Source organism: Chamaea fasciata, unplaced genomic scaffold, assembly GCF_029207755.1.
Source record: "Chamaea fasciata isolate MVZ Bird 193981 ecotype frontalis unplaced genomic scaffold, bChaFas1.0.hap1 SCAF_6, whole genome shotgun sequence".
In the NCBI taxonomy this organism is placed as follows: domain Eukaryota; kingdom Metazoa; phylum Chordata; class Aves; order Passeriformes; family Sylviidae; genus Chamaea; species Chamaea fasciata.
In genome coordinates, this window is record NW_027094091.1 from 60,727,099 (window position 1) to 60,734,596 (window position 7,498).

The 7,498-nt window shown below is 40.2% G+C and overlaps 1 long non-coding RNA gene across 1 annotated transcript; it reads right to left on the reverse strand.

Annotated features, from left to right (window-relative positions):
* Positions 1-3,617: 3,617 nt before the first annotated feature.
* Positions 3,618-6,940, reverse strand: LOC136291463 (uncharacterized). The gene is made up of 3 exons (XR_010721553.1): positions 6,719-6,940; positions 5,616-5,755; positions 3,618-3,733 (listed from the first exon to the last, which is right to left on the reverse strand). It is a non-coding gene; the product is annotated as an uncharacterized lncRNA (long non-coding RNA).
* Between the last annotated feature and the right edge of the window lie 558 nt (positions 6,941-7,498).

A 7,498-nucleotide genomic window follows, 5' to 3' on the forward strand; every position in this document is an offset into this window, starting at 1 on the left:
GGGATCATTCACTGTTCTCAGGACAATTGAGGGTGCAATCTCAGCCTCCCTGCTTTTCCTCTTGATTGGAATGTTGGCAAAGTGAAGGTCCAGCCACCTTCTCTAGTATGTTTGGATAAAGAATTGCAGCGCTCTGAGCTAACCATTTCTTTGAATAATTCTGGGAAGTGTCTTAATTTAGGATAATATATGCTTTTTTTATCTTAAAAGAAGCTCCCATATGACACAGTGTTCACACAGCAGTGTAGTGAAGTGTTTGCCCAAATTCTGCAAAAAGCAGTCCCTTGAGCAGGAATTGTACACACATATTTTGGACTGGAAATTATTCTTTACAGTGCAAAACACAGACAGACACATAGATAAATCCTCCAGCCCCCCACCCCTTCTTTTTCCTACGAAATGCAAGCTCCAGTGGCTGTTCAATATGTTAATAAACATACAGAGAATATGGGGTTAAAGAAACCTTTCTGCAACTTGGTGATTGGGAGTATTGAGCATCCTAACTCTCTGTTGGCTTTAATGCCCTCTTTTAGTGCAATTTGGGATTGAAATTCAGATGAATGATACAAAAAAGACAATTCAGTGATAAATTAAAATCAGCTCTGCCTGTAACACCAGTTTTTTCTACATGAGTTTGAGGTGTTTGTATATATACAAGCAGTGTGTTGACTATGAGATGAGTTGTAGAGATTAACAGTGCCTTATGCTTTGAGGGTGGTGGTGAAGGGAATTTTACTGGAAATGTAGATCCTGTTTTTATATATGTATATATTCCATATGGACTATCAGAAATCTGCAGGGAGAGTAGCAAAATAATATTGACTTCCTTTATGCCTTTTATATATAGAAATAGAACTGCAGAAAGCAAATTCACAACATGTTACACATGAGCTGTCAAGGTGATCCAGTGGGGCTGTAGAACTTTCAAAAATATTAAATAGAACATAAAGCAAATATAAATGATTAATCCAATACTAATGTATTTACACATTCCTTTATATTTTTGCAGTGGTTCATAGAAAGGAGAGTAATAGCTGATAAATGATAGCTTTTAACATACTTTTCTTAAAATAAAATAAATATTTATCTTAAGATAAAGTTAAATGAAGTCATGGGATGACACATTCAGCAGTGCACACTGAATAAATTTATTAACCGTGAAGAAGGAAGCCATTGCAGAAGGAAGTTAACACAACCCACACTGGAGGGCAGTGTCGGCTGCCAGAATTACTGTCAATTCCTGTTAACCCAGAAGGGTTTGTGCAGCTTGGCCTTTGGAAAGAGTGTGGGTGTCCCATTAGGGGCTTCTGTGTTTTGGAAAGTTAAATCTACAGGCACCTGCCCCACATGCTTAACATCATATGTGAATTTTTTTTTTCCCCTTTCAGGAGGAACTTTGGTGTGAGTATTGTCTTTATCCATGGCAGTATCTGAAAGATTTTTGTGAAATGTGGCACAAGCCACTATCTTGAAACTTAAGTCACAGACTTCAACCTGTGTTTAACACCACTGATGTATGGAATAAATTTCTTCCAGGTGCAAATTATTTGGAGGAGCATTTTGATACATGTGAGGAACCAGACAGATTAGTAACACAATCCCAGGTAGAAGGAAAAACCCTTACTTGTTCCAGCTGAAATAAGTTGTCCTGCTAAACATCAAATCTCTGGAAAACAGCTGGGAAAAAAAAAAGTATTTATGAAATATTAATATTAATGAGAGCACATTATCAGCTTAATGTTCCTGCTTCTCATGTTGAAACCAAATTGCAACCTGTAGAATGATCACACTTAACTGCCTTAATGTCTTCTCGTATCATTGTGTGCCCAAGGCAAAGAACTTTCTGCTTAGTAACAAAGTTTTAACAATTCCAGCCTTCCATGTAAGCTAGAAGGGTACAAACCAATATATAATATAAATAATTTATTAAGGTAAATGTTGTGGTATATAAGCTCATGTTTAAAGGGGAATGTCAGCATTTAGAAGAGGAGACAAGAATTCAAGAACATAAATGTCTTTATCAGAGAAAAATGTGCAGCTAAGAAGCAAAACAGTTTATTTAGCAAACATTATTGTTGCAAAAGTTGTAACTCTCATACTAAAAAAAACAAAAACAGAAACCAAAATGGGAGTAAACATCTTGTTCTGTGGCTTTGTCAGCTGATGTCTGATGGTTGATTTCCTCCTCCCTAGACATGTCACACATGATTTGGGCTTCTCAGCCTGCAAGTCAGAGGCAGGTGAAAATCTCTGCTGAACGTGTTGTACTTGGATATTTGTCAGAAGTTCTCTTGCCTACCACTACCAACACACAGAAAGTGGCATTTCCAGGAAATGGGCCAGCGTAGCTTTTGCAGTATTTTTATTACTTGTGTGAAGAGGTTGAGAAGGATATTCTCAGTAGCAACTACAATTTTTCCTTCAAACATTTTGCATCGCTGTGAGTGGCTGTGATACAGGAATACACACACTTACATATCAACCTGGCAGCCAGTACTACTTACACCTTCCCATAGCTGCGATGTTGATGGCTCATTTTCACCCTTGGTGGCATTTTGTGAAGGTGTCAGTGCCAATAGCAATTTCCTTCCGCAGCAGGATTCTCTGTAAATAGAATCAAGCAGAATCTGTCATATATCGGGGGGGTTTTTGTTTTTTTTCAGAAAGAATTTGTGAGATCATGACTTTTCCACCCTTTTTGCAGTCAGACTATTCTGAGACCTCTCAAATGAGCAGTTGAAAAACACAGTGAAGGTTTTCTAGGTAGCACTTCATATTCTGTTAATACGCAGGATTTTTGGTAGCAGTTGTCACAATGAGAGGCTTTTTTAATAGCTTCTTTTTTTAATATAACAGAGCTCAAGAGATTGCCTTTCATGTTTCCATTCTCCTGTTGCTTTTGGTGAGCACTGTAGCATAAAACCTTAAAGATCTGTGTCCATGGGAAATGGATGGAATACACCAGCAGGTTATTCACTGGTTTAGATGGAGATTCTCTCTTCCCCAAATTCAGAAGAGGTGTTCTCTGTCCTCCATGCAAAAACTACATTTCAGGTGGCTGCTCATGCTCATTGGGAAATCCTTTCTATCACCTTCACACAGAGCTTGGTCCTAGCCTTGGACTGGATCTCTGATTTCTCTCCTCTCTGATCTTAATTTTTCAAATGCTTTTGCCATTGGAAAGCCCACTTTCAATTGTGAATGAAGATGACCTTCCTTCCCAAAAGAAACTTGTGCTCACAACAGGAGCCCACATGTGAATCTCCTTACCAAGGTCACCCTTAGCCCAGCACGAGCTCTGCCCCCTTCCCTGGGGCAGAAGGGACAGGTTCTCTTGGTCTTAGTGTAACCTCAACTCTGCTGACATCTTGTTTATCTCTTTCCCAAGGCCACTGACTCAGGTATAACACACCCCTGATCCTGGGGACTGATCAGGAAATATAAGCTTCTCTCACTAAATTAGTCCCAAAATACATCTGAATTCCTTTAAAGCAGGTTAATTATCTGCCAAGTGCCTTAACACTGTCCTTGTTTCAGTCCTGGCTTTAAGTTCATCTGAGGAGATACTCATCCATCAGAAACAGGACTCACCATTCCTAGTCTGTCACTGTCTCGTGTTCTTTCATGTGGAAGAACATGGAAGAAAAATGTGGAAGAAAAACGCCCTTTTCTCAACAGTGGACATTCTGGGCCTAGCTGCTTGTATATTCTGCTGCTTTGTGCTGATGTGCCTCTGAAAATAAAACAAAAATATAGTAAGGAATGTTAGAAGACTCTTTAGGGGAATTCTTCTCCATTTCTATTCACTAAAACACTCACTTCAGATCCGAAGAGCAGGGAAATTTCATTCAAATGGAGAACTGAGCTGAAAATGTTTTTAATCTGTTTAACTCTGATGTGCCTTAGTGCTCCATTTGGGTAATTAGGTACAGCTTCCTGAAGGAAGTCAGGTGCAGCCATGAATGGCAATCTGGGTGTCTGCTGGTTTCCAGAACAGGTGTAAAAGAGTAAGAATAAACTGAAGTTTCCAGTAAAGAGGGAATTTTGTTTTTAGATGAATTCCAGCTTTCTGGCTTGTACATATAGAAATTGTTTCCATATTGAAAAAGCTCACCACTCCCTGTCCCTGTTGTTTGAAACAATCTGTAGTTTGCTTTAATTACTGTGTAATTGATTACTAAAGAGAATACTTTCTTTATGGTCACTGCCTGTGCTACAAATCAGAAAGAAGCCTTTACACTAAGCTAGTCCTGCAAAAATCTTTTTGATCCTTCTCAAGTCTAGCTGTAAACACTGAAAGAATCAAATATTCTCAGACTTCAAATGGTCCAGGACAACCTTCCTTCCCTTCGTTGTCTGGAGACAAGGCTTTCATTTTGTTGCCGAATAACCATCAAAGGATCACAAACTTGGGAACAGCAAGTTATGGAGGATTATGTGGAACGATTGCAATGAACCCTATTATTATTATTATCATTGTCATTATTATTATTATTATCATTGTCATTATTATTATTATTATTATGAGAGTCATTCCTTTGGCAGCTCCCAGTTCAGCATTTGTAATACACAGAGACACTGGTAAGTGAAACATTATGGGATTCATTAAATGTAATTTTATAGGTTGTAACTAAAACCATTGACACTCAATAGAAATTTTCAATACAATGCCTTTTGTTGTACATTATATTGAAAATCATATGTATATCCAAGAGAGTTTTGTTATGGTTATGTTTCTGTTCACAATGATTAGGGGCAAAATAACATTTCTTTTACCACATAGTTCAACAAATTAACTGCACAGAGAGCCTAAATTCTAATCCAAGAACTATTTCCACGTAAGCAAGGAACAATTGCTAAATACTGCTGAGCCAGCCAACAGAACAAGTGTGTGCCAGAAAAGCAACAAATGAAACCCTGCCCTGCACACTGCTGTGTGAACCATCGGGAACATCACGACTCTGGGTGTTCCTAATGGGGTGCCAGAAATCTTTCTTCCTGCCTGGTGGTCAGGGGAAGATGCAGGCACTGCCTTGTCAGTTTGTACAACTGAAAGAAAATGCAATTTTTTTCTGCTTTAGATAGACTGGAGAACACATGTTTTCCACAGGCAAGAAGAGGAGGAAGAAAATCAGCATGGGAGTAGACAGAATCTTGATTCATGTAATTCCTTTTGAAGAACAGGAACCCCTTAGGTTCAGTCAGGACCTTGGATTAATTTCTTATACAAATTTACCTAAGCTCAAACCCAATAGAAAATATTTCTTTTAAAAAGTCCTCTAGCTTTTTTGTAAGATCATGACATTTGCAGAGACAGGTGAGGTGATGCGAGAAGAAAACTGCTTGGTATCACTGCTTGGGGCTTGTCTCTCCCACTGCAATGTGGCCTAGAACCTGGAAAAAGCATCCTAGGATCTGCAGGGAGAACATTTCATTCCTCTCTAGAAATTTGTGCTATTTTAGCAGAGCACAGTGCAGAACTGAGGAACCTCTATACTGTAGTCTGAGACCACTAGTGAGGATGATTTGGATTAAAACTTTCCTCTCCCTGTTAGGCCAAGCAGAATCTAATCAGAAGGGCAGCTGAGTCTTTGCCCGACCATAATCCTTCTTACCTGTAAGAGCTGGCATTTGTTGGACCTGGACTGAAATGGTTTGGCTGCTAAAGAGGTGACAGATGACAGTTTCTGAAGTTGCTAAGCTCTTAAAACAATGATCACAGCATCAAGTCCCGTTGAAATGCTCAAGACTGCATCTCAAAAAAGAAAGAGGAAAGATAGTGCTACACAGCAGAGCATTTGCAGAAATAGCATAAATAAATGCCTGATGGCACCTGGAGGATGAAACTAAGTCAGCCTTCCCGGGAGAGACAGTGCATCCCCTCCTGACCATGAGCTGCTGCTGATAACCCACCTGCACTGTACCCCGGTGAGCCAAGCTCTGTTTCACACACTTAGGCACAGATTAACCAATAGAATCCCTAAAGCTGAGGAAGTGGACACCTGGCAGTACAAGAAAGTGTCCTAACCCCAGGTGAGACAGTGCCTCCTAACCCATGGGGTTGGGGCTGGTATTTACTCGAATGCCAACCCCTAAGGTGCAGACCTCAGGAAAACAGACGTGGGGAAACTCCAGCAGCTTCTCTTCCAAAGACTCTCCCCTGTTCTTTTTACAGTTCTGTATATAGCCAAACTGATTTCTGTATCCCTTCACTGGACTTATTTGATTCCTCTTCTTTCTGCCTTTCTTATTCTAGCCCCAGGCAAACAATTGCTCTAATGGAACATGGAAGCTGCTTGGAAAAGTTAAACCTTATGTACCCTCTCAAGAGTTTCTCTTCCTTTCAATGACATCAGATTTCAGGCAGAACTAAGGGCAGAACTTGACGTCTTCGCATACATTCAATTATTTGAGGAGACACCTCTATGTACATGTTACAGAAGATATTGGATTATTAAAACTGAAAATAATACTAATAATTAATAATAATAATTCAATAGCTTTGGCTTCACTTCTGCAATTTGGGTTTTCCCATGGCAGCTTTACCATCTTCCCCTGGAGTCACTGGCTGTGACAGCTCAACTGTAGGAGCAGCTGAGTCTGTGGTCAGGAGTTACCTCACTCAGGGTAAGCTCCCTGTCCCAGCAGCTCTCACCTCACACCCCTCTGCAGACAAGGCTCCCCTTGGCTCAGCCTCTCCCAGCAGCTCCAGCCTTACCTGCAAGTTCCCTGGGGAGACGACTTCTTACTCTCAGCTTGCAGAGGCAGTAGTAAGGATTGGGATTTGAAGCTGTTCCTGTTGATCTACAGGGATGGAAGGGAGAGGAGACATCAGTGCCTGCCCTTTCCCTCCCTTTCAGACCAGACCTCGCACAGACAGGCTTTCTGACAAGGAATATCTGCAAACCCCCATTCCCTGCCCAGCAGCTGAGAAGGAACCATGCAGGGAGCCCTCAGGTACCAGGGCCAGACTGTGCAGTTGTGCAGCTTTGTCCAAAGGCTGCAGGCTCAGACATTCAGTGAGAAAAGGTGGCAAGAAATTTAATTCTGTGACTTGCAAGTTTTGAGCAGTGATGGGAAAATCAGGAGGTTCTTTACCAGTCCAGACAGGAGAACTCCTGCAGCAGGGCATCTGCAACAAGAATTTCACATGTAAATTATTAGTGAATTGGATGAGAAGAAAACTGACACTGGAGTGTTGTAGCCAGCAAAACACCACAGCAGCCTAACTATGATTCCCAGATTGTTTACATTTCTTTCAAAGTACAGCTGATTCCTGAAAGAATTAATGTAAGAAAAGGCTTCTGCCCATCAGATGGTGAATGAATATGGTATTAAATCATCTCAGTCAAAGAGACACAATCTAAAAAAAAAAAAAGAAAATTAAAATCAACACATCATTGATAAGATACAAATCATCAGTTCCAAGAACTCCTAATTTGATGAACAAATCATGGAGATGATTTGTTCAATTTGATGATGAAAAATAATTACCAGA